The sequence below is a fragment of the Hippoglossus hippoglossus genome, chromosome 19, assembly GCF_009819705.1.
Source record: "Hippoglossus hippoglossus isolate fHipHip1 chromosome 19, fHipHip1.pri, whole genome shotgun sequence".
NCBI lineage: Eukaryota > Metazoa > Chordata > Actinopteri > Pleuronectiformes > Pleuronectidae > Hippoglossus > Hippoglossus hippoglossus.
Genome location: NC_047169.1, coordinates 17,931,144 through 17,953,949, shown reverse-complemented (window position 1 = coordinate 17,953,949; position 22,806 = coordinate 17,931,144). Strand labels below are relative to the sequence as shown.

At 41.1% G+C, this 22,806-nt stretch overlaps 1 protein-coding gene across 2 annotated transcripts in view; it reads left to right on the top strand.

The window, feature by feature from the left end:
• Positions 1-22,806, top strand: part of rbfox3a (RNA binding fox-1 homolog 3a) — a 556,640-nt gene that overhangs the window by 55,806 nt on the left and 478,028 nt on the right. For both annotated transcript variants that reach the window (XM_034571195.1, XM_034571194.1), the window contains exon 2: positions 14,930-15,029. The gene's annotated coding sequence lies outside the window, so the exon portion shown is untranslated. The remainder of the gene's footprint in view (positions 1-14,929; positions 15,030-22,806) is intronic.

Here is a 22,806-nt window from a genome sequence, read left to right as displayed (position 1 = left end):
TTCAGAAAGTCTGAACCTATTTCACACTTTGTTTCAGATATTCAAAGAGTTTATTCTGGAATGTGGTTTTATGGCATCCGTGATATCCAGTGACAGTGGAGATTCTTGGTTTCTTGAAGATAGTCCCTCTTTTGGAGCCTCTGGGGGAAATTTTTTTTTATTTAGAAGTTGTGTGCATGTGCCCACGCAATATTATAACAGAAAAATTACAAAAATACAATATCTGTTCTACATCCCTAAATAACACCCCTATGGGTCATGTACATTTTACTGCTGCACTGCTGTATTAAGCACTGAAACTGTTAATGTGTGTTAAATTATTGTTGTTAGGATATATTTATTATGTAATTTTTTTAATGTAAATGTTTTTAGAGTGTTGCACTTATTTATATGTGTATATTTAAGTTAACTATAGTTTAAAACATACATTTTAAATAAATAATGATAAATTTGCCTGAGCAATAAAAAGGCCATCCTTATCATGGAACGTCGTTTTGTGCTTTCTTTAAGGAAAAAGTATAATTTCTGCTACTGTTAAGGCACTGGTACCGCTGTGGGTTAATAGGTAGAAGGTGTCATCCACTAACCAGCCTCTCCCCATGGTCCTCGGGCAAGATACTGAACCCAAAGTTACCCCTGATGGCTGTGCAAGCACTGTGTAAGTGCTGCACATAGATGGACTGTCTGAATGTGTGTGTGCGAATGGGTAAATGGCAAAACTGCACTGTAAAGAGTTTTGAGTGGTCATCAAGACTAGAAAAGGATCATCATTTTGGATGTTGGATATCTGTATACATGGTCTAAATCATTCCAGCTCTGTTTGCAGAAGTTGTCCTCTTTATTCAGTTCCGAACTACAGCCATGCATTTTCAGAATGCTGAATTACAGTTTGCTGACAGGTCAGGCATCAACACACCATCTTGCTGTTTCTATACTATTCTTTTGCCACACTTTCCTTCACGTTTTCCTCAGTTGTTTTGCTTCAGTTGTGTGTTGTGAACAAGGTCGATAATTATTATAAATCAATTCTAAAATCCCTAAACATGTATCCTGAACCCACAAAGTGATGTTTTGCTACTTTTCTTTGTTAACATCTAAATTGTTATCACCTTCAAAGAACGATTTATCCTCCATAATAAAGCACATGGAGCAAAACAGCAGCCTTTACATTTTAACATATAGAATATATGCCATCTACTGCTTCTATATCCTCAATAAGAGTGAAATGATCTCCGTAGTTTTATGCACCTCAACCAGCTAGCAATGGCTTTTCTTCCATGCAGCCGTTTCATGTGTGACTGAATGCACATTACCACAATGAATTTGAGGCCTGCGAATGGGTAGGCACATTGGGGCTCATTGTATGTGTATGCTCATTGGCACTGTCCAAAGTCGGTGTGATGATACACTGGCTAAACGTCTGTGGACTTTTCAGATTGGACAGTTACATCCAGACCATTTCCCACTCTCTTCTCTGCTCCTCATCACAGTTCCATAGAAACGTCCTGCATCACCTGCATTATATTTAGGATCATGTCAGACACTGTAACTGATCATCCAAATCACTGAACAGAAATAGAGGATTTCACTCATGTGCTTATGTAAACACATATAATGACATTGGGTGTGGAGTTAAAAACAACCCCTTATTAATATGTATGGATGTGTTTGTTTGCACAGTAATGCCCCCCTCCTGCAGTTTGCGCTGTGCTGATGTTTTTCCATTGTGTGATGGTGTAATCTTGCAGGTAGTAATGGTGTTCACCGTCAAACAGATGTAGATGGGGAATGACTCAGTACAGGGTCATTTACCCCCCATTGGTCGCCAGGGCCAACATGTCAGTGGGGGCTAGGTCAAGTTTTTCATTTTCTTTTTAACAAACTCTAGGGTCATACTAAATTGTTGAACATATATATCACACTAACTTTTCTAATGTGATGGCTGGAACTGCTTCTCTTTTTAGAGGCATCTGATGTCAGATGGTAGTGATAACGATGATCGCTGTTATCTTACTTACAGCTGTTTTTAGCCAAAACTACTTGAAGCAACTCCTCACCTTTGGTGGTGCCATGCATGGCTCACAAAGACAATAACTCTCCCTTGAGATCAGCTGGTGCAAGCATTATTTGTTTAAATTCAGTGTGAACATGTTTTTCAGTCTATGTTCTGTGTCTGACATTAGGTAGGTAGGTCAGAAACACACATTTTAGGAAAGTAACAGGGCTGAATATTATTGCACCATTACTATGACAAAACATAAGTAATGAGTACATTTGATCCTTTTTGCTTCTTTGTCTTATTTTTCTTCTTTGGTTTTGGTGAGCAAAGATATCAAAATTTACCATAAACCACATTTCTCTAATGTACTGTGTCTTTAAGAAACCAAATTTCATGTAATACCATAACCAGTACCTGTACGTTGCAGTTATATCAATCCAACCACACACACACACAAACTTGTCTAATTGAGAGATTCTTTGACATAATGTTCTAGACCCGTATCCTAACTTTAACCACACAACTAAAACAACCCTCAAACAGCCCTCTCTCCTTAAGGTCTAAAATTGAAGCTGGTCCTCACAAAGATATAGTTACGAGTACCACAAACACATGCACACCCACAGACACACACAGGCTGCCTAACTGGCTGTCAAAGAGTGGAGGTGAATGGAACAAAGATGTGTTGTTGTGAGCGTGACGATCAGCTCCCTGTGCCTGACCATCTGCAGCGGGCCGGGCTCAGCAGGAGGACGGGGAAATGAGGTCAGCTCAGCTTTTGAAGCTGGCAAGCTGCAGGCAGACGAGGCACCATGCCGGGACTGGAAGCTCACATGAAAGGCAATCAACCAAAATAGCCAAATATTGTTACGACTGTAGACGTGTCGGTTGCTCATTTTGCGGGCTGAGAAATTGAGGCTGGGAGGAGTTACTCTGTTCCCACTCTGCTCTGCCCCCTGAGTGCTATTCCCAATTTAATAAAAAATGTCCAGAAGCCATCTTAAAATATATGGATAGTTCTGTGCATTAGTGGATGTTCTGCTTATCTACGTCAGTCTTAAACAATTACAAAATATCCATCACCTCAGACACACAGAGCTTATGACAGATGGCAAATTGTGTATATGCAAAAAGAAAGAAAATGTAAATACATATAAAAGAAACCACTTTTAGTTCTTTTTAAAAGGTTTTCAATACTGACTGCACAATATAATATAATATGTTGGCCTTATACTTAATATTAAATATCACCCTTTCAAATGTAAAAGAGATGAAGACGAGATGATGTTTAAAATTTGAATTAAATGGAGTTAGTCATGTAGTTGTACATATGAGGTGGGGGGTACCTTGAAACTAGATTTACCTGAGTTAGCTAGTTTGCCTAATTGTAAATTGTGTTTTTTTCAAAATTGAGATTTCCAGGATAGTTTATTAAGATCTTTTTCATTATCGACTGGCATCATAGACAAAACAATCTAACTATGATACATATCACATTACATTACACAACACTTCATTTAGCTGACACTTTTATCCAAAGGGACTTACAATAAGTGCATTCAACCATGAGGGTACAAACCCAGAACAACATGAATCAAGAAAGTACAATTTGCTTCAAAAAAGCCAAACTACAAAGTGCTTCATGTAAGTGCCATATAAGTGCAACAAATTTTTGAATTTAGGTTGGTTAAAGACCAGTCGAGCTGCTGCATTCTGGATGAGCTGCAGAGGTCGGATGGCACTAGCAGGTAGACCTGCCAGGAGGGAGTTGCAGTAGTCTAGGCGTGAGATGACCAGAGCCTGGACCAGAACCTGCACCGCCTTCTGAGTGAGAAGGGGACGTATTCTCCTGATGTTGTGCAGCATGTATCTACATGAGCGGGTTGTTGCAGCAATGTTGGCAGTGAGGGAGAGTTGACTGTTGAGTGTCACACCCAGGTCATCTACGTAGCTGTGGTATGAAAAGCCATGTGAGTGAATGACAGAGCCGAGAGAGTTGGTGTACAGAGAGAAGAGGAGAGGACCCAAGACAGAACCTTGAGTGACCCCAGTAGTTTGAGGACAAGGTTCTGACACAGATCCTCTCCAAGTTACCCAGTAAGTGCAGTCATTGAGGTAGGATGAGAGCAGGGAGAGAGCAGAGTCTGAGACACCCAGATCCTGAAGGTAGGAAATAAGGATCTGGTGGTTCACTGTGTCAAATGCAGCAGAAAGGTCTAGAAGGATGAGGACAGAGGAGAGAGAGGCTTCTCTAGCAGTGTGAAGTTCCTAAGAGACAGCAAGGAGGGCAGTCTCAGTTGAGTGGCCTGCCTTGAAACCAGACTGGTGAGGATCAAGAAGGTTGTTCTGGTGAAGATAGGAGGAGAGTTAATTAAAGATAGCTCGCTCTAGAGCTTGGGAAAGAAAGGGAAGAAGAGAGACAGGTCTGTAGAAGGTCGGGAGCAATAGACTGGAGATTGTGAGAAGGGATGGGGTCAAGGGGGCAGGTGGTTGGGCAGGCGGAGGTTTCCAGGGTATTTGGATTGAGTAAATGTGTAATAACTGATCAAACTGCAGTCAGCCAAAGAGCGGTAGTGCAGTTTACAAAAGAGCAGAGAAAAACATTGTTTTGCTCTTTGACCTTGTGCTCGCTATTGGACAGATGAGGCTTTAATGAAATTGAAGATGTGTTTTCACAGAATTGTTTCTCTTGCTGTGTATTTTAAAAGTTTCTTTGACAGTGTTATTAAAGGGTCCTAAAAACTTACAATTATATCTCCCATTGGGACTTGGCATCTTATAATTAATTAAGTTACAAAAAATACAACTCATAATGCCATAGAGCTCATTACTTCCACAACTTAACAACTTAACCCTTGTGCTAAATTACTTTTTTATATACAAGTGAGCAGGTTTACATTTAGACATTAATCTGTGCATAGATATTTATGAACATTTGCCTAAAGCAATCTAGACTCAACAAGTGAGAAATATAATTAACTCGATTTCAGGACCCAAGATGCAGAACTCAGACTAAAAGGTCTAAATGGTCTGTATTTATATAACGCTTTACTTGTCTTGATGAGCACTCAAAGCACTTTACAGTACAGTTTCACATTCACCCATTCACACAAACATTTATTCAGTGCAACACTTTTCTCAATGAGAATGGGCATTTAGAGTTTCAGTATCTTGTCCAAGGACACTTCTGCAATTGGAACAGGGAAGACTGGGTTTGAACCAATGACCTTCTAGTTAGAAGACAACCGCTCTAACCCCTGAGCCACAGCCGATCAAATGAGTGAAGTAAAAAGTGAACAGGTACAATTTATTGTAGAAATGTGCAACAAAACTGTCGGCATAGTGGACAGGCAAACAAAACTGCAGGTGACCAAAAAGCAGGATTTCCAGCTGAGTTGCAAAATACAAAAAAAGGGTACAGCAGAGAAACAGAGGGACTGGATTGGTTACCTGTGCACAGGAGAGACAAAGGGAGCAAAAATCGCAAAACTTTCCAAAAAAAGCAAAGGCAAACCTATAACATAGAGTGAACGGCTAAGTGACGTGTCGGTCAATGGATGATCTGATGAAGACTGGGGTGAAACACTGGGATTTACAAGTTGCAGGGTTAAGGTGTGGTAATGAGCCAGATTTTTCTGTGGGGTGATTGGTGAGAGGAGGGGAGACCACTTCCTGGATAACAAACTCAGAAGAGACACAGGGAATGGGATAAACACTTGGAGACCAAGAGAGGGGAGAGAGGCATACAGTCAGATCATAACAGGCATGAGCCAAACAAAGGAGGAGATGAAAAAGCCACAATTTTTTTTCATGGAAGTCATAACAATCCAGAGATTTGGGGTTCGTAACTCAGAAATGTCCCCACTGCTCTTTATAAGTATCGTGCGAGTAGTTAAATCCGGAGAGACTTCAAAATATTTTATTGCCATGCCCAACAAAGAAAGTGAATATTTTATGTATTTTGGCATTTAGACCCCTATTTGATGACATCGGGATTAGAAGGGGGTGTAGAATCGGAGAAAGTAACAACAAAATAAAACAAAAAAAACTTTACAATACATTTCAATAAATAATGTGCAAATGATAGTGTGTTCAGATGAGTCATAACCTCTGTGCCAAACGCATTCACAAGTCCTATGGCTGGAGCAGCTGAAAGGAACAGGTCAGTTGGATTTGACTGGGGGTCACATGGTGTCATGTTTCAGAAAGACGCTGGACAGAGCGATAGTTCAGACACAAACATCACCCGTCATTTTGACAGATGGCCTCATGAAAAACTCCCACATAGTTTCCAATGTCCAGTGGAATTGTTAAATACTGTGAATGTGCCCTCATTTGCCGTCAAAACAAAAAATACAGCTACCATGATTTCTTTCTCGTGTCAACATTTTTTCACAACTTTGCATTGCCATCAAGCTCACATCCACACATGGTTCTCCATCTTTACATTATTATGTTGATGGTGGAAGACGGTGTTCCTTTTATCCTGTGATTTCCCCCCCCGGGTCTAGACACAGGTGGTGGTTGAGGATCCTGATATAGCGATGAATGACTCTGCTTGAGTTGACCTGGGCTTTGGATGAAGACTGGATGAGATTGGGGTTGAGGCTGGTCACAGTGGATTGTGGATTACGCCAGATTGTAAAAAGAGAAGAAAGGATTTAAAGTCTGACAGCAACTGCATGATGGGCCAATAAATACTGCCACACTCAGCTGATTAATAAGCACCGAGAGTCAGAGAATGATTGATTGAATGTGAGGAAAGTCTTCCTGATTGAACTTATGCTGAGCATAATTAAAAACTCTAACCACCCTCAAGGTAAGTGTACTTGTGTATTGACCTGTGTGTCAGCTGTAGCTGTGTGTTCACTAAACAAAAAATATTTGGCAAGTTGCCTAAGAGTACAGGTTACTAAAGCAGTTTGATTATTTAAAAAAGAAACTATCTAAAAAAATGGTTTATGTTGATTTGTTTTGAATTATTCTTGAAATGGCTTGATGTGCAACCAGAATACAGGGGTGTAACTCGCTTATACGTTCTGACTAGTTTGACTAGTCTCACAATACAGTTAAACCCTAATATCAAACCTAATATCCACCGAAGACACATTGTCTTAAAACCATAAAAAAGAAAGGTTGATAATGAGTTAATTTTACATCAATTTGCAGATACAAGTCAGTGTGCCACCTTTGCAACAAAACATCTGTTTTGCACCAAGAATCTCTTCCTCTTGCTTTGCCACGAGAGACCAAGGTCCACAAGAGACCAATTGAGCATTGTCGGCGAAAGCATAATAGCATAAACAACAGCTACCATAGAAACTCCCAGAGCTTCCTTGGTGCTAACAAAGCACAACGTGCCTTCCATGGATACCAAGGTGCCCTATCTGCAAGGTTAGTGCACTGACAGACAATGTGCATGAGGTGGTTGTTGAGGAGTTGAGGTGGTTGTTCTTTGTAGTGGCTATTGATGAGAGGATTCACAATAGTGATGTAGCTGAACTGCATGTCTTTGTCCTTTGTGAAATGTTATGGATAAAGTTCTGTGCGTGATTAGTTTATTAACTGTGAAACAATCAGCAATCTGCATTCAACAACCTCCTGGTGTATTGAACCTAGTGTGTTGGATACGTGAGGGACATGCTCTGCAGGGGGATTGCTAGAACTGTTTGATCAGGTAAAACATTTTCCTATGATAGAGCAAGCTGTCTTCTGAATGCTCTTAAATCTTTTCTGAAGGTGAAATGGAGAGAGAACATGGACAGATAGATAAACTGGAGGCCTTTAAAAATAAATATGACTTACGCTAAGCTACACTTAACTGCAAAGGGAAAAAGACAAGTGATGCAACCAGGTCGGGTGATTGAGAGAACATCAAACCACTGACTGACAACCTCTCAAGGAGAGTTCTCAAGGAGAGGTCAAGAAGAATTCAACATACTAAAGGATGTTATAACTTTTGTTTTCAAAACACTAACATACAACCAATTTTCCACCAAGGCTAAATCGTTTGGACAGAATCTAAATGGTAAATGTCTGTATTTATTTAGCACTTTGCTAGTTTTGATGACCACTCTGCTTTACAGTAGAGTTTCTTGCCATTCACCCATTCACATCTATGGGCAGCACTTTTTCTATGATAACAGCACAACTGTCCAGGCAATTCGTGATTCAATATCTTGACCAAGGACACTTCGGCATGCAGAGGAGCAGATTGAGCAGATCGAACCACCGACCTTCTGGTTAGAGGACAAGCGCTCTACCCTATCAGCCATGGCCACGCAAAATGTGCTCAAATGAATGGCAAATCATATTTCCTTGAATTATATATTGTAGGTGTTTTTATTATGTGTTTTCTTGACATCATTTCCTGCTCAATGCGCTGTGCACAATGGAGACATAATGGCAGATTGGGTGGTGTTCTACCTTATTGGGCTACTTTTTGTTTAAATCGGAAGGAATTTACACAAATTGTTATAATTTGGGCGTTCCACTTTTGAAAAGTGAATGCATTTTAGATGTTTAACATGTAAGGGAGGCATGATAGATAGCAGGAGAGGTGGGAAGAGTGTGGGTCAAAGATGTTACAAGAGGTTAAGAGGACATGCCATTGTTGAAAAAAGAGTATTAGGTTAATAATTGTAGTTTGGCAGCTTATTAACACTATAAAGAGTTGGTCCGGTGGACCAGGATTCTAACCTGTGACCTGCAACTCAGGCTACATGTGCCCATGTGGTATATGCATACTAATAAATTCATCCATAATTGTTGTGTTTTTTCATTTGTTTTCTAGTATAATCATAATACATTCATTGAGACCAAACAATACCACGGGAATTCATATATACTACTCATATCTAGGGTGGGCTGTGTTGTGTGTTGCCACCGGAGTAAAATGTAATGTTAAACAGGCACTTTCGGTGATGTTTATGTTGCCTGTAAAGAGGACTGCAGGAGCCAGGGCCAAAACTGATCTTTTTGTGTTTCTTCTTCTTTGCCTTTTTCTGCCGGTGTTGTTTTTTTCCAAGCGGAGGCACCCAGAGAGGACTACACAGAGTCTCTTGCACCTCAAGCACAAGTATAACATGGATACGCATTGTAGTGACATCACAGTTGGCACACACAAGGAGCAACCCGTCAAGCATAACTTCGACTGTGTGCAATCACTGTTAGCTGCGGTCACTTTAGGTTATGGCCTCGCCATCATATTAATTAAACTGATGGCAGACTGGACAGATATTTATTGAAACATCAGCAAATTACAACAACAACCATTCAACAAGTAGCATTCAGACTCATAGTATTGTCTGTCTCTGTCTTTCACTTTCAACCTCTCTCTCCCTCCCCTCTGGCATACATGACAGCAGCAACAAGGACAAGCTGTTTTCCCTGCTGATAAATATTCCAAAACGCCGTGCCTGACAGGTCAGGTCCAACAGGCAGGAATTGGAATGGACAGGCTGTGTGTGTGTGTGTGCGTGTGTGCGTGTGCGTGTGTGTGTGTGTGAGTGTGCGTGTGTGTGTGTGCGTGTGTGCGTGTGCGTGTGTGTGTGTGTGAGTGTGAGTGTGTGTGTGTGTGTGTGTGTGATTGTCTTCATGGTGCCAGGGCCACATTATGAACTGGCCTGAGATGCTTCTTCCAGACGGAGCCCAGCAGAGTCTATGTAACTAGACCTCTGTTGTTCCCACCCCTCCACCATAGAGACCCTTGCTCACACCACCTTATGCTCCCTGCTTTATCAGCCCACCCAGAGGAGGAGGGCCGGGCGCTGGTTTCTTGCCAGCCTGGAAATGCTGACATGCACATACTGGCATCCCATTACTTGGAACAATCATCTCCAGTCTTCTCTCCTCTCTTCCTCGTTCTCCTCCCTTTTCCCCTGACATTTCCTTTGCTGTCTAAACTACACACCCAGCCAAAGCATAAACTAGACCGGGATATTTATAGAAAGATAAGATAAAGGGGCAGATAGCGCATAATTTCAACTGAACACAGGGGATTATGTTTTATTATTGACGTCCCCACTTCTTTATTTCCCCTTTCTAGCTCCTTTAGCTTTCCTTTTTCTCTTTTCTCCCATTTCCCTTTGTATTACCTTGTATTGTAGGCAGTTGGCACTTCCTGTCCCCTAATTGCTGTTCCTTTATGGATGGCTGTTCTCTTTCAAGCTAAAGAGGCTTAAAAAAACCGCAGAGAGGAATAACAAATTCAGAGAAGGGAAGGGAAGTGGCGATGTGGAAACAGGTCTGAGCTGCAACAGAATGTGCTGGCTGAAATAATATGATTCATGGGTGTGTTAATTATGACAGCAAGATGCTGGAAAACGTGTATGAGGTGGGGGATGCTGGGAGGGAACATGTTGCCGAATAACACTGAGCATTTGTAATAAAAATATTAATTGCTAATTTATTTTTAATGAAGAAACTTATTCATACATATACATATACTTGTTCATTATTCTCATTCTCAAAATAATTCCAGTGAAAGTGATTTCTCAAGTGCCTACAGAGTCCCCTCTTTATTTAATATGTCTGAGGCCCAGGCCCTTCAAGTGAGCACAGGCAAATTAATCACAAAGTTTAAACCAATCTGTGGAGACATGTTGGAATCAATTGGCCCGCTGATAATCAGAAAACCTAGATCCAAAAATCAGCCAGTGTGCTCTTAGTCAAATACATATATGAGCCTCGTTGGCACAGTTGGCAGTGTGTCCGTCTCATAGTTATGGAGTTCAAACCTCATTGAGAGATTGTTAAGACTAGAAGAGTGCTATAAAAATGTATTTATCAAAATGGAAGAAAGGGCTTTCTTTGAAGATACTGAATGACTGTGATCTGTAAAAGCTATATGACATAAACTTGATTTGATTCTGGTTTGTTGTGTGTGACTCGAATTGAAAAAGAATGTGCAAGTTATTTGGGGATAGATCCTTTTCAGCCTTGACATGCGGTCTCTCTGGGTGTGTGTGTGTGTGTGTGTGTGTGTGTGTGTGTGTAGGAGGTTGCTCCTTTGTTCCTCTGAGCCAAGGCGGTAGGGAACAGGATCTTTACTTCCGTCCCACACCAGTGAACAGGTGTGAGGGATCATTTGTGTGTATGTGTGAACTGAGAATTGCTATTGAGCACGTCGAGACATGGCACTCAGTGGCATGGAACTGATTGCTCTGCCAAACCCTGACAATTAGCATCAAGGCCCGGAGACATCGCCACACACGTAGACACCAATTTCAGCCATCAGTCTCCAGCCCAGCACCCAGTGGTGGTTGTCGGTCTGCGACCATCATGTCATTGGAGGGAGGTGCATGCAGCTATAATGTCTTCTCTACACACTTACTTTTGGCACATTGATCAGGCCCGCCCCATAATGTGTGACACCACGTAACTGACTCATGTACAGTATAGGAATTAGAAACAGAAGCTACAGGTTTTATTTTATGGGCTGTTGCAGGCCGATCAGGAATTGAAGCCAGACTCACGACTCAGACCAATATAATAAAGGGTTAAATGTGATACAGAGAGTCAGAATTAGGGTGACAGTCACTGGCACTGATAATCATTGATGAGGACGTCGAGCAGGCGTGGTGTTGAGACGGAGCTCAGCAGTGTGATAGCAGCTGAAGCCCAGTGGTTTCGACAGGAACAGGAAACACGCTTGACTTGACCAGCTAGCTGATTGGTTACCTGGGACAAGCAGAGACACAGGGAATGCGCTGATGAACACAAGCATAAAGTAACTGAGTTGAGCCAAAACAATCACTACTACCAAGTAGTTAGATGGTGTAATCTGGCGATGACTAGAGATATGACCAGGATTCTTATACTGAGAGGTGATCGGGAGAGATGTGCCGCAGGCAGTCGGCAACTCTTGCAAGACAAATAAGCAACCGCAGCATCAAAAATAAGCCCCAAACAAGCCCAGTATTAAAAAAATGTATATATAAATCTTAAAATACTACGAACTCCATACGATGTAACACAGTGAGAAGAAAGTAAAGATGAAAGTGTCCAACTATTATTATAGCTTTGTCGCTACTATCAATCTAGCCGCTTGCTCTTCAGATCACTCATCGGTACCCTGAAAAAAAAGCAATTACAGTTGTTAATCCACAATCTTTCACAGTTTTCTTAACACAAACAGACACTGCAGACACACTGCGAGGCCACCAGCTGTGCTCACTTTCTGGAGAGGACTGAGAATGCAGTGTAGTGGTCAGGGTGTGAATGTGTTGGGCTGCCTCTAGTTCCTGGGGTTCGGTCTCTTTATGGCCTCTGTCTGAGGCTGGAGCCCCTAAACCAGATGGCGTGCCTTCTTTGTGTTGGGCAGTGAGTAGTGGTTCAGTCAAGGCATATTTGTTCTGTTGTAACTTTAGGGAAGGAGGAGGAGGAGTGTCCCTCCAGAGGCCCTGCTCTCCACTCATCTCTGATCACCTGAGAGCACAACATGAGAGGAGAGATGGCAAAGGAGAAAATGACAGAAGGAGCACTAAGGGGGAGCATGTAACCATTTGTAATCAGTATTGTTAATATCAAATCTAGTTACATATGAGTTATAAATAAATTAAATTAAAATCATTAATTCATATTCAACTATCAATTCATTATTAAAAAAATATGTTTACCTTATAAAAGAAGGCCACCTCTCTCCTCTCCTGCACAATCCACCATCTCCCATGTCTCCTCTCCATGTCTATACATCCCAGCATTGAACTGCTGCAACATCTTCTGGCTTGGGACAAATTCCTTGCAGCAAATCCCCAGTCTCTTTAGGCCGTAGGGAACGTACAGTATGCTCCTGATAGTCTTCTGGCCCTGTTCTGCAGTTCCAGTTCACATGGTTCATTTGTAAAAAACGCTTTATTGCTCAACGGCATTGCAAGAGGGAACAGGGCAAAACGGGCCAGTTCTATAAAAAAGTGCTCCCGACTGTAAATGTAAATATAAATGTAACATTTACATTTAGATATAACATGTACATTTATATTTAACATTTTAATTAATTATTTAGATTTAAATTTAATATTTAGATTTAACATTTAACATTTAACATTTAACATTTAACGTTCAACATATATATGACGTGAATTTCTGTCTTCAATGTAAGGAAAATTTGCAAAATATGAAGAAATTGAGCTAAATATTTGTAATATATCCGCGAAAAACTTGGATTCTTACATTTGACACCCCTTATCAATGGGGCTATAACATTGTTGATGAGACCTGTACATTTTGTACGGTGAATGTTCCCTTTCAAATGCCGAACCTACCAATTCACACAGGTGGTTGACTGAGCTAATAGCTGTGTGGCAAGCGTTGTAGCTAGCTAGCTTAAGCTCAGCTCTTTGAGTTTCAGTCCAATGTGTGTTAGACGTGTTGAAGAAAATGAGTTCCCATTGTGTTTATCAGTGTCAGCATGTTGCAGGAGGCCTGCATGGTGTCCACAAACCTCTGCTTTACAGTGCTTTACTCTCATCACTGACAACTGATCGTATCCAGGATTTAAGTTCTTTTTCCTTCTCCCAATCTTCGCTGTACTTTTTTTCCATATTCAGACAACTTTGTTGGCGACACTTTCTCTGTGCAGCTCAACAAACTGGCCGTGTGACCTCGAGAGTGGCCAACTTTGACAGCCTCAACATGATTGACATATCATTGATTTTTCTCCAATGAGGACAATTAATGGGTGTGATAGGTCCTTGTGGGGATTTATAGCAGGGTGAATCACCATACAGCAATGGTATTATTTGTGAGGCTGTGAGCCAGGGGTGGGGAAACTTTTTTTCTATCGAGGCCCATATTAAGTTATTGTTAATTATAAATCGATTCTGATTCACAAGGTCTCGATTTGATTTGATTTGATTCAGTGCAGGATATTTATTTGAACAAATTTTGCTTGGATATGTGTAGGAAAACTATTTTGGTACATTATGAAAAATATTATGGTCGACCTGTCGCGATAACAAATAATTTTGGAATATCCAGTCTGACATTTGAATTAGAATAAAAAATAATTAAATATCCTTGATTAAGATAGACAAATAAACAAAACCCAAATAAAATTGACTCTGGCCCTGTTAACAAAAATTTGTATTAAATATTTGGCATATTAATATTCCAGCTTTTCCTCTTTTGTTTGTGCTCATGTGTGTGTGTACACATGTCTCATTAACTCTGGAGCAAATCAAACAAACACAAAGTAAACTTCAGTGCTGTTCAGATCCTAATACTTGTGATGAGTGTAGGTGTTTATTGGTAAAGTGTAAAGTGAGCACAGTGTGGAGGGAGGACACACAGATACTGGATATACTCTGCTGCTAATAATCTATCACTGGCTGTCCACCGTGGAAACCCTGTAGACACACTTCTTCTTCTCTCTTATCTCTGCTTCACTGTCCGTGTGACGATGTGTGAGTGAGAGGGGGCGGTAAACTCTGCCTTGCACCCTGACTATGGAGAGGAGAGACAGGCCTCGCGGGCCGGATCAAACTATCTTGCGGGCCACATATACGACCCGGAGGCTGGACGTTCCCCACCCCTGGTGTAGTAGTATTGAGTTGCTGGACGAATTGATGCAGGTGGAGGATACTGTAACCTTTGTGTCTTGTCCCTGCAATTGAATGTGTGTGTGTCCTCTCCAGCGACCTGTCATATGTTACTATCAGACCTAACCTTATATTGACGCAAAGTAATCATGGTTGAATAATGACAAACCTCTACAAAGGTCAGAGCACTGACCACAGCTGAGGCACAGGGGAAATCTGCTGCTGCCAAACTGCCCTCCTGGTCTTCCTCCAGTTTGTACGCTTAATGACTGACAGTTGTTTATCTGGCAGCTTACAGTGTTAATGAATGGACCCATGTGAGTGTTACTTTAAGGTTTTGAAGAACACTCGTTCAACAGTCTGTCTTTGTGTGTCTATCTTTCTTCATCAGACAGAGGCACAGACACAGTGCTGCCAGAGGCTGACAGTCCAACAACCTCCTCACATCTCTTCCACATCCCGGCCACAGAAGACCGCAGCCCTTCCACCAGGTAGGCCTTGTGACCACAGTTCCCCCCTGTTAGGGTTACCTACTTTCCATGCCGTGCCTGCAATGTGCTTGTTTTGCCAGCAGCAGACATGAATCCACTGATACACCGCTTGACTTTGCTGGGGCAACACACACCACAGCAGTTCAAGTCATCAACTGTGCTTTCTCACTTGAGCACTTTTTATGTTAAGTTTCATGATTGCAATGACTGCTGGGGGAGAGAGAACCTGTACTATTAGATATTTGATATCATACTGGAGCTACAGAATTGTTATTGAACATTATAGTCAACACGTTTTTTTTTCTATCTATAGTTGCAAACACAAAATAGAGCCAAACAGCAATATCAGTCTTTTGGCCGACTAAAGTAAAATACTTTTGTACATATGGATGACGTTTGTGCACCGCCGCATTTATTTCCAGAGTTTCTTCTTAAAGGAAGATTAAGGTACAAGATGCTGCATTGTTTCGTTTTGCTATTATTGTTGTCCTATATTACATATAAGATCCAGATGCAGTCTTGACTTCTCATACTGTGTTTTTGTAAAGTGCTTCATGACAGTTTTCAGGTCGTCTCTGGTCCATGTAGCAGTGATGGTGCAGGATGAGCTCAGTAAACTGCCAGTGACCGAGTTAGCTTTCAGTCCACATATTTGCACCTCTTGCTTACTCTGTATTATGTCCATGCGAACTGGATATGAACTAAATGAAAGCATTCAAGTGAACCCAATTACAGGCATGAGTGAGACCTAAACCCTGCTGTTCCTCAGAATATACAGATGTTACACTTCCAGTCTCTACAGTTCTGTTTCAAAGCTTAGTTTTAGAGGTCCGACCTATGGCTTTTTAAAATTTATTTCTCAAACAGAGAATTTATGTAATTCTACAGTGGAAACCAGAATTTAAGAAAATGTAAGTATGTTAGATTTGGTTATACTAAGTAATTCACTGGGAACAATAAAGTGCCACCGCTCATCATGTTTGACATTCAATATGTTTTAGTTAACAATTTATTAAAAAGGGGACAATAATATCAAGAGGACAAATGTGTTGTACCATGTAGTGTTATCAAGGAGCATTTTAAGACTGATGAAAACCAATAATGATGTAACTTTGGGTTGGTTAATCATTCATTTGTGTGTGTACGTCTGTGATGTTAATAGGGGTTCAATGCCTTGTTCTTTCGAGGCCTCTTTATGTTCTCGGCTCTCACAGATATTTGCTATTGCACACATGAACCAGATAGCATGAAGAACGGGCTGGAGGCACCAAGTGGATCTAAGAGACTTTCTAGACTGAAGTGCATGTGTGTGTGTATGTGTGCTGTCTCAGTGTAACTGATCAGGGTATTTCAGAAGCAGCACAGATACTGTGGCTATGGGGGAGACTCTTGGAAGAATTTGAAAACCAACATTTATTCCTTCAATGACCTCTGCCTAATCCCACACTCCCCAGAAACTGAACATCACTGAAAATGTGTGCAGAATATATTTCCATGCTGTTTAAAAATAACCCCACTCTCTGGATCCCGGGACAGATATACAATTGAAATCTCACAACTCATTGTGGTTGTCATTAGCATTTTGTGACGACTGTCCTGATGCTACAAGTTTTTAGCGGTTGGCTGCAGCCTCCAGGGGGAGATCCAGAGCTCAAGGCTCTACAGGGGTCTGAGAGGATTATGTGTTTGGCCAGGTGCTCTTTTATGTAGGGAGAGGAGGCAGCACAGCAGCCCTCAGATCCAGGCCACAAGCAGACGAGCTGAAAGGACAGGCTCAGGAGTTTTAATTGCTGAATTGTGGATTTAATGGAGCATATCTGCCAACCTTTTACATTTACTGTCGTGTGAATGTATGAACTCGTTCCGTTCAATAACAAACTCAGTTTTCTGGTATGAAATGGGGAATTATTTGCATGATTTTGTTTATGTTGTCCCATTCCATCTTAAAATGACCAGTATTGGTCGACAAATGCAGGTCAGCCCTTCAGGATGACATACTTCTCTCCTGCACTGCACTGGTTTTGTGTCTTGAGAATATCTAATACAATTTGGGGACAGCCACATTTTTATATTTGTTTTTTAATGTAAAAATTACATGTGTAAACATAATTCACACTATCGTCAGGATTCTAAATGTTTGAGTTTGAAGGTCGTTGATTGGATAATGTTATGTTGATAAAGAAAAAGCCTTCCCTGGTTATGCAGGAGTTAAGGGAGCTGGTGCCAGTAGAGAGTGCTGACCTAGTGTTGCCACCTCATCATTTAAACTCCAACACTTTGTTTTTTTGCTGCACTGAATTGCCATCTGCAAGCATGCATGGTTTTTACCAATAACACTGATAACATGGTTGTTTCACAGTGCGAGAACTTAGTAACATCACATCAGCCACAGACCCGTTCTCAAATGATAAGTGACTGCCAACTCAAACAACTCCACGTTTCCAACAAGAGGAGAAACACAATGTTTTTTAGTAACACCCTGTGTAGTACACATGTTAGTGATCAACTGGGCACAGGTGACACAGAATGGCCAAACACTTTTCCATGTGGCTGGCTGTTGCTGTGCTCACCATTGCTGTTTCACATGGAGATCAATATGCAGTATGGCAGGGGTTCAGTGCACATTCAGTATGTTTTACTGGCTGCAACGCTGTTTACCCCTGAAACTCCAAAAGTGTTTCGTGGACCCAAACATTTCACCCACCCCTCTATGGTGAGTAAATGAGTGAATTTTCATTTTTGGGTGAACTATCCCTTTATTTATCCATGGTTAAGTCACATACTTCTTCACTGCTCAACTTTTATTCTCTCTGCACTCATACAAGCTCATCTGGCCTCGTTCTGTTTCTCTTCTGTCTGTCTGCTTTGTTGACTTTCTTTGTCAGCTTTGTTTTATGAAGTTGCGCAAAAAACACAATATGCATTTTGGATTCTTGAACAGGTGAGTCGCATCTGGAGGAAGACGCAGCGTAACGAAACCAACCTGCTACCGAATGATAGGCACTTACACGCTTTATAAAAACAAGAGTATCAGTAGGCCCAATATTTAACAGGAGAGATCGGCCACAATCAGCCAGTTACAGAAAGGATGTTAAAAGAGAGCATCTTTCTGTTTGTGTGTCTCGGCAGTGCAGGCATAACTGTGACTGAACAGGGAGGGGCAGAGTAAAGCGAGGGGAAATTGTCCATTAATCGATTGCCGATGCCGTTGTTCTCTTGAAAGGATACCAAAAAAAACGTTTGCATATGTGATGTGTGTGTGTGAGAGGGTTGCAAAGCTCTGAAAAATATTAAATCCAAATGACAAAAATGTATGTGTGGCGGCAACACATATAATTCTGTCCTTATGGATACATTCACTGACATGAGGCAGTCCCTCGGCCTTATCATAAGCTCAGGCTCTTCTCCCTTTAAATAACAATGGGACCTTCAGAACTCTCTAGTCTTTCCTTCTTGCTAGTCTTTGTGCACACACACACACACACACACACACACACACACACACACACACACACACACACACACACACACACACACACACACACACACACACACACACACACACACACACGCACACACACCCTGTGTTTCGGTTTGAAGATAACACCAGCATGATCAGGGTCACACAGCCTCTCTCTGTGTATGAAGCCAGTTAAGAAGTGTCATTGTAAGACAAAGAGTCCTAAAATCACCTTTAATCTTTTTCTAAATGACTAACCCTGTCCTGTACCAGTGCACATCATGCCAACATTCATCAATATTATTCAACATTATTCATCATTTCCCGATATGCTAGATTCCTGTTTTTACAAACATCGGTCTCATCAGTCCACAGGCTTCCTCCATAGAGAGGATTTGACGTTCTTTAACATGACACACTACACACTTCTCTCGGCCTGCTTGTTCCTGACTAAATTGATTCAGAAACACAGAGCCCATTTTCAAGATAAAATGTGTGTTTGTATGAGTATATATGTCACAACAAATAAAACTATGTATAATGTTTGTAACTTGCAAATCCTGTAACATTATTCTTTCCAGTCAGTCGACATGGCCCTTTGGCTCCTGAGGTTGTCGGTTTCTTTTCTTTCTGCTTTGAAACACAGGCAGATATGTACCACTGTGCTAAATTGCCCCTCCTACCAGTGGCCACCATTGTTTTACTTTAAGTTATTCAGTGCCACGAACACCACCACTTGTTCTGCTGCAACAAGGTGGAGTTTTGCCTCCCTCCTACTTTGCCAAGTTACCATGTGGCCTCTAATTACATTATGATGCCAATAAAATGCTGGTGTCCATAGATGAGAATTATCGGAAAGCAAACTTTAGTGTCGATAAATGTTTAATTGTGATGTTTAACAACAGAATACAAGTCACTGCACTCTCTATATAAATAATACTGATGTTGACTAATTGGTATTTATTGAAAACCATGTCACCTGGGGATCTTCAATGAGTCGTATTGTGTGGGAAAACTCAGATTTATTGCTGTGTGTATCCACAGTCTGTTTATTGTTAACCACTAATTTCACAAGTAAAGCAGCTAATGTAGATGAATCACTCTGTCATAAGAAATACAGGAAGTACATTTGTGGAAGAGACTGCTTTACTACATCAGCAAGCAGGACCACCGTTTAGCTAATTGGCCGGTGTTTTAACACATTTATACTGTCTCCCTGAATAGCAATGCCTGTTTTGTGTTTCAAATTAGCCCTTTTTAGCAGGCTCAGGTTGAAAAGGATGGCTGGTTGACTTCAGTTGGAGAATATGAGGCTGAAAAAGAGAAAAGAATTGAAAAACCAAAGTTGTGGTAACTATTATGTTAATTTGCACGTCTGTATTTTTATTCTGGGACTACATCACAGAAGCTTTGAATGATTTACAGTTCGAAAAAAAGCCCTTATTTATCTCAAACTTCCTATTAATGCAGCTACCTAAATGTGCCGTTGACTAAAATAGGCAATATTTGCTCAGGCCTCCTTAAGAGTCATCCTCATACTGTAATCCAACATCCCACTTTTACTAGAATATACTGTACATACCCCATCCTCACGTTTTTCAAGTCTGAATCTGATCCACGATATGAATATTACACCCATTACCTGCTTATTGTGTGGCATAATGTTAAACAAGTCTTTCAGTCACAATCCATATATAAAAAGATTTTCATTTGACTCTGTTAATAGTAGCACATTTGGGAAATTCAAATATGAGCACCCTGACATTTACTTTAATAAGCAGTCACCTGATTATTGGAAACATGGCATTGTAACATTGTATTTGACAGAAAATGAGGGGAAATAAAAGAGGTCCCCTCTACTGGCTTGGTGGGATGTAAAATGTGTTACTGTGTAAAATCTTCCTCTCTCTATCTGTACAACAGTCTTCCTCCTGTGCACTCGTGCCAAAGCCTCATGGTTTTTGATTTACAGTCTTAAGAACAAAGTTAAATTCTATAGGAAATGTGGAAGAGAACATGATGGATCTCTGTTCACGGTGACCTCTGTAAAGACAATAAAATAAAGAGATAATGCTGATGGGGTCATAATTCTGCCATTGTTTTCTTCCTTTTTCCTCTTTCTTCTTCCTCAGAAAAATCCAACAGATGACAACTTTATTAACCCAAGACTGATTTATTCAGCCATGCACTTCATTTTGGAAATGGATGCTTGCCTTTTAAAAGGACAGGAACACTATCACTCTTTTAGATTGTTTGTTGCGCTGCTGTATTTTCTTGCCTCTTCCCTCAACCTCTTTCTTTCCCTCTGTCTTGTTTGTCATTCTCGGTACAGAGGGGTTGATGGGAATAAATCCACAAGGTTGTCATAAAGGTGCTTTTTCCTTTTTTCTTTCCCAATCCAGAAGAGCTGAGTATCTACTTTATCAAACTGAGTCTTAAAGTGCGTGAATCTTACACTCTGTTTGACCCGCTGCGTACTGCATCTGTCTTCAAACAACCATATACGTCTTTTTTAGATAGTTACAGAAACCGACTGTAGCACCGCATGGCCCCATATTCTATATGTTTACCCTTCACTTTAAAGCACTCTTTGTACTCGGTTGACAAAGTTGTGTGGTGTGAAGAGGAAATAAGTGCTGGATAAAAGGTGAGGAAGACGAGCCAAGGGTATCTTACTAATAATTGCAGAAATCTTTGTTTGTCTTACTGTTTTGTCTTTCTGTATATTTGTGTTGACTACATAATGTTTTGTAGTTATTGGAGAAAGACAAAGTGATTTAAGCACAGGGTTATCATGGGAAGGGAGATCACTGTCCTTGTGGAGTTGTGACATTTGGGTTAACATGATGGTGCATAGTGTCAAGCTGTAGTTGTACCAAAGTAGATCAGAGGATTGGTCATGTGAGTGGGTAGAGTGGAGAAACATGTTCTGGTCAACAGGCAAATCTTGTCTCAATTGAATGTGTTTATCTCACTCACCCACTCTCTGTATTCACATCGGAATTGGCAGATTTGATTGGCTGAGTGGCATCATGTGAGATGATCTACAAAGCCTGTGAGTCTCCTTGACCGCTATTTAAAATGGCGTTTAATGTAGAAAGTCTTTTAGCCCTTAATATGTAGCCTTTTGGAAACACTGCTAGCCCTCTTTTAGTTCAAAAACTCGGGGGGTAACATTTTAGCATGGACAGGACCCCCACATTTGCTTCCTGGTTGGGTCTTTTCAGTCAGGATTCAACTACCAGCAGTGAATGCAAAGCATTGTCAACACTTACCGTCACTAATAGTTGCACCTCATCATTGGTAACTTAACACCCTGTTCATAATATTTTCTGCAACTAAGCAACCAACTGCAAGGTAGACAGTCTACTTCCTGTTTGCACTTCCTGTTTTCTCTTCCTGTTTGCTCTTCCTGTTTGCTCTTCCTGTGCATGACCAGTTCACATACATAGTAATGGGATGCCCTTTTAGTATGGATGAAGACTATTTCTGATACAGAGCTAAAATGCTTGTCTGGACTGTGATCAATTTCATTCTAACACTAAGACATATTAGAGTGGATGTAGCCACAGAACCAATCACAAATAAATGAATTAATCTAGAAAAGGACACACACACACACACACACACACCTGGTAAACTAGTGGGGTTCTTGCTCACAGTGTCACTTGTTTTATTTACAAAGAACAGTGTATGATATACTCTCTCACAAACACAGGCCTACACAGAAACACGTAGCCTGTAAATCAGAATAAAGAACACACATCTTGTTGTACTTGGGAATAAATGTTTGAGACTGCTTTGGCCCGGAATCTCTGACTGAGTCTGTTTACTTTAAATGGGACATGCCATGGAAATCTAACTTCTCAGTGCTTTTGAACATGTATTTCTCTGATGTGGCTACCAATGCAGAAGGTGAGCTCTATGTCCATTTTTGAAGGAGGTGAGTGATGGAAAATGTCTAAGGTGAAGGGGGAGAGAGTTCCAGAGGGAGGGGGCAGCGGTGGAGAAGGCCCTGTCCCCCCAGGTTCGGTGCTTGGACACGGTGAGAGGGGTGAGGAGGTTGGTGTTGGTGGATCTGAGGTTGCGGGTGGGATTGTGTCGGTGTGGGAGGTCAGAGAGGTAAGAGGGGGCGAGGTTGTGGAGTGTTTTGTATGGGATGAGGAGAATTTTAAATTTTATTTTTTGTTGAATGGGGAGCCAGTGAAGGTTTTGTTTTGATGTGGTCTCTGGTGCGGGAGTAGGTGAGCAGACGGGCAGCTGAGTTTTGGATGTATTGTAATTTGTTGATGATTTTGGTGGATGTGCCGTAAAAGA